General features: G+C 35.5%; 1 non-coding gene across 1 annotated transcript; it reads right to left on the reverse strand.

Moving 5' to 3' along the window:
- Nucleotides 1-3,074: 3,074 nt before the first annotated feature.
- TRNAV-CAC lies at nucleotides 3,075-3,147 on the reverse strand. The gene has a single exon. It is a non-coding gene; the product is annotated as a tRNA-Val (tRNA).
- Between the last annotated feature and the right edge of the window lie 2,054 nt (nucleotides 3,148-5,201).

The following is a 5,201-nucleotide window of genomic DNA, read 5'->3' on the forward strand; positions in this document are numbered from 1 at the left end:
TCTTAGATATGATACCAAAAGCATCCATTAAAAAAATTGATAAATTGGACTTTGTCAGAATTAAAAACTTTGTGCATTAAAAGACACCATTAAGAAAATGGATAGACAACACACAGAATGGGAAAAAATATTTGCAAATCATATTTGTGATAAAGGACATGTATCCAGAATATACAAAAAACTCTTAAAACTCAACAATAAGGCAAAAAATCCAGTTTACAAATGGGAAAATATTTGAATAGACATTTACAAAAGAAGACAGACAAATGGCTAAAAAGCACAGGGAAAAAAATGATCATCATTAGTCATTCAGAAATCCAAATTAAAACCACAACACAATACCACTTTTCATCCACTAAAATGGCATGACCAAAATGAACAGAATATAACAAGTGTTGTGGAGGATGTGGTGAAAAGGGAGTCTCATACGTCGCTGGTGACGATGTGAAACAGCGCAGCCACTTTGGAAAGCAGTTTGACATTTTCTTAAAATTTAAACATAAATTCACCCTATGACCCAGAACTTCTGTCCACCCAAGAGAAATGAAAGCATATGCCCACACAAAGACTTGTATGTGAATGTTCACAGCATTATTTGTAGCAGCTAAAATGTGGAAACAATCCACATGTCTATCAACTGGCGAATGGATAAACAAAATGTGGTCTATCCTTACGATGGAATATTCAGCAACAAAAAGAAATGAACTTCTTATACATGATACTAGATGAACCTCAAAAATAGTATGCTAAATGGAAGAAGTCAGATTCAATAGATTATATATTGTCTGATTCCATGCACCTGAATGATTTCTGTGGAGCAGAGGTCAGCAAACCTTTTCAGTAAAGGGCAGTGTAGTAAATATTACAAGCTGTGTGGTCCATGCGATCTCTGTTATACATATGTATAGATAGATACAGATACATAGATATATTCAACTTTCTTATTAAAAATATTATATATTCAACTTTAGTGACTGTACAATTTACACACTACCAGCAGTAACTATCTGGGAATAATGACACTTTTATTTTTTTCTGATCTTTATTTCTTTTTCTCACCCTATTATACCATCTAAGGTGCACAGTACAATGCTGCACAAAAGTGGTGATAGCATATAACAGTCTATATTTCACCGTTATGTAAGATATGCTGCACAGAAGTGGTGATAGCATATAACAGTCTATATTTCACCATTATGTAAGATATGAGGTTAAGGAATTTTTCTAGTTCTTGTTTCCTAGTTCTTGTTTCCTAAAAGTTTTCATCACGAATTTGTGTTAAATTTCATCAAGTATACTTTTTGATCTACTGAGATAACCATAGGAGTTTCCTGCTCTAGTTTGTAAATGTAGTGAATTCCATTTACTAATTTTTGTATATTAAATGAATCTTTCATTCGTGGAATAAACCCAACTTACGTAATGTATTATCATTTTTATATATTACTGGATTCAGTTTGTTAATATTTTGTTTAGGATTTTTGCATCTTTGTTCACACATGATATTGATTTGTAGTTTTCCTTTCTTGTAACATCTTTCAGGTTTGGTATCAAGGTTATACATGCTTTATAAAACTCACAGGGAAGTTTTCTTTTTCTATTTGGTGGAAAATTTTGTGAGAGATTGGCATTATATCATCCTTAAGATTTATGAAACATTGGCATTATATCTTCTTTAAATGTGATAGAGGGACTTCCCTGGTGGCACAGTGGTTTAGAATCTGCCTGCCAATGCAGGGGACATGGGTTTGAGCCCTGGTCTGGGAAGATCCCACATGCCGCAGAGCAACTAAGCCCGTGCGCCACAACTACTGAGCCTGCTCTCTAGAGCCCGTGAGCCACAACTACTGAGCCCACGTGCCACAACTACTGAAGCCCACGCATCTAGAGCCCGTGCTCCGCAACAAGAGGAGCCACCGCAGTGAGAAGCCCACACACCACAACGAAGAGTAGCCCCCACTCGCCGCAACTAGAGGACGCCTGCGCACAGCAACGAAGACCCAACACAGCCAAAAATAAATAAATAATTTTTAAAAAAATGTGATAGAATTTGCCAGTGAAGAATCTGTGTGTGCATGTGTGTAGGTATATGCACATTTAGAACTGTTATGTATTTTCCATGAATTGAACTTTTATAAAGTAAATCTCTTTATCTCTAATTATGCTTTTTGCCTTAAAGTATCCCAGCTCTTTTACTTTATATTTACGCAGTATAATTTATTCCATTCTTTTACTTTCAACTTTCCTCTGCCCTTATATTTAAGGTGTGTCTCTTCTAAGCAGTATATTTTCAAAATATTGTCTGATAATCTTAGCCTTTAATTGAAGCAATTGCTTAATTTATACTTAATATATTTCCTGTGTTAGGTCTTTGTTTGGTAACTCCACCATTGGATCCCATCTGGACTGTTTCCATTGTGTGCTGGATATTTTTGATTGAGTGTTGGACATTGTGTATGAAAAATTACAGAAATAATTCAAGGCTCCTGATGATGTTATCTTCCTCCAGAGAAAACTTATTTTTGCTTCTGATGGTCTATTTGGGTAGGGCACTAAGAATTCCAAATCATCTTAATCCAATAGGGATTTGAGATGATTCAAGTATGAGTTTAAGATCTCGCTGGTCTATTTCTTTCTAGTTTATCCTTATTCCTAGAATGTAGTGCTCATTTAAAAAAAAAATTTATTTATTTATTTATTTATTTATTTATTTATGGCTGTGTTGGGTCTTCGTTTCTGTGCAAGGGTTTTCTCCAGTTGCGGCGAGCGGGGACCACTCTTCATCGCAGTGCGTGGGCCTCTGACTGTCGCGGCCTCTCCCGTTGCGGAGCACAGGCTCTAGACGCGCAGGCTCAGTAGTTGTGGCTCACGGGCTTAGTTGCTCTGCGGCATGTGGGATCTTCCCAGACCAGGGCTCGAACCCGTGTCCTCTGCATTGGCAGGCAGATTCTTAACCACTGCGCCACCAGAGAAGCCCCGTGTTCTTTTTTTAAAAAAATATTTATTTATTTATTTGGCTGCACCGGGTCTTAGTTGTGGCATGCAGGATCTTCGTTGCAGCATGTAGGATCTAGTTCCCTGACCAGGGATCGAACCCAGGCCCCCTGCATTGTGAGCTCAGAGTCTTAACCACTGGACCACCAGGGAAGTCCCTCCTTTGTGTTCTGTAAGAGTTTGTGAAGGACTGGCATTATTTCTTCTTCAAATATTTGATAGAAATCACCAGTGAAGTCATCTGGGCCTGAGTTTTTCTTTGTGGAAGATTTTAAAGTATTAATTCAATTTCTTTACTATTCAGATTCTCCATTTCTTCTTGAGTGTTTTAGTATTTGGAGTCCTTTTGTCTTTGCAGGAATTGGTCCATTTCATTTGTCTGATTTGCTGACATAAAATTGTTCATGTTATTCCCTTATAATCCATTTATATATTGTAAATTTGATGGTAAATTCCTTTCATTCCTCATTTGGTAACTTTTCTTTTTTTCTTGGTCAAGTGTGTCAATTTTGTTGATCTTTATAAAGGATTTATTTCACTGATATTCTCTATTGTTTCTCTGTTTTCTATTTCATTTATTTTCCCCTCTAATCTTTATTTCCATCCTTCTGACTTTGGGTTTAGTTCTCCCACCTCCTCATTATTTAAGTGGAATCTTAGGTTATTGACTTGAGATCTTTGTTTTCTTTCCCAATATAGGTGTTTACAGCCAAAAATTTTCCTCTAAACAATGCTTTGGCTTCATCCCATACATCCTGATGTGTTTTGATTTTCATTCAGTGCAAAATATTTTCCAAATTTCCTTGTGATTTCTTCTTTGACCTGCAAGTTATTAAGATTTTTTTTGGTTTAATTTCCAAATATTTGTGGATTTCCCAAATTTTCTTCTGCTGTTGACTTCTAACTAAATTCTACTGTGGTAGGAAAAATACTTTGTATGGTTTTAATCCTTTTAATTTTATTGACATTAGTTCTATGGTCTATTCTGGAGAATATTTCATGTACACCTAAGAAGAATGTACATTTTGCTGTTGTTGGGTGAAGTGTTCTATAGATGACATTTAGTTTAAGTTGGTTGACAGGGTTGTTCCAAGTCTTTTATATCCTTGCTGGATCAGGGTTATCTTTTAAAAACATAAAATAAATGATCTCATTCATATAATCCTCTTGTGGCTTTCTACTGACTTTAGAATAACAGATTTCTCCCACTCCTACCTATCTCTATGCATTCATCATGTACCACTCTCCACTTTGTTCAATTAACTCAATTAGCAAGCTAAAGCTATCCCTGTATCCTGTTATTGATAAGATCCATTATAAAGATACAATTAAGATGGTGTGGTACTGGTACAAGGAAAAATAAACTGATCAGTGAAACAGAATAGAGTCCAGAAACAAATTCACACATATATGATCACCTTTTACATGACAAAGGTGGAAAACTGGTATCGTAAGAGAAGGATGGTTTTTGTCAATAAATAATGCTGGGACAACTGGAAATCCATAAGAGAAAACTTCTACCTTAAATCCTATTTCACACTATTAACAAAAATAAATTCTGTAAGATTTCTGATTTAAAAGTGAAAGGTAAAACAAAAAAAATTTTAGAAGAAAACACAGAAGAACTTCTTCATGATCTTGGTTGGAATATGCAAAGACTTCTTAAACAAAATATGCCAACTATAAAGGAGAACACTGGTATATTGTATATTAAAATTAAAAACTTCTTTTCACCAAGTATATTCTCACAATACGATACATACAACAAAGGATTCATATCCAGAATAAACATATTTTAAAAACCAACAAGTCAGTACAAAAAAGATAGTCTACCCAATATAAAAATGGGCAAAACTTGAACAGATATTTCACAAGAGGACAAAGGCCAATAAGCATATGAAAAGTGCTCAATGTCATTAAGAATCAGTAAAATGAAAACTAAAGCCACAATGAGATACCACTATGTGCCTGTCAGAATAAAATGAAGAAGACTGACACTACTGAGCGTTGGTGAAAAGTGGGACAACTGGAACTTGGAAAACCTGTTGGGTAGAGTCCAATAAAGCTAAGCATGATGTCTGTACTATGACCCTGCAATTCTACTCCTAGGCAGAGAGGAGTACCCATACCCCAAAGTTCACGGACTAGAATACTTTAAGCAGTGCTATTAACAGTATTTCCCAAAGTGGGAATGAACCAAACATCCA

This window comes from Balaenoptera musculus, chromosome 14 (genome assembly GCF_009873245.2).
Source record: "Balaenoptera musculus isolate JJ_BM4_2016_0621 chromosome 14, mBalMus1.pri.v3, whole genome shotgun sequence".
In the NCBI taxonomy this organism is placed as follows: Eukaryota; Metazoa; Chordata; class Mammalia; order Artiodactyla; family Balaenopteridae; genus Balaenoptera; species Balaenoptera musculus.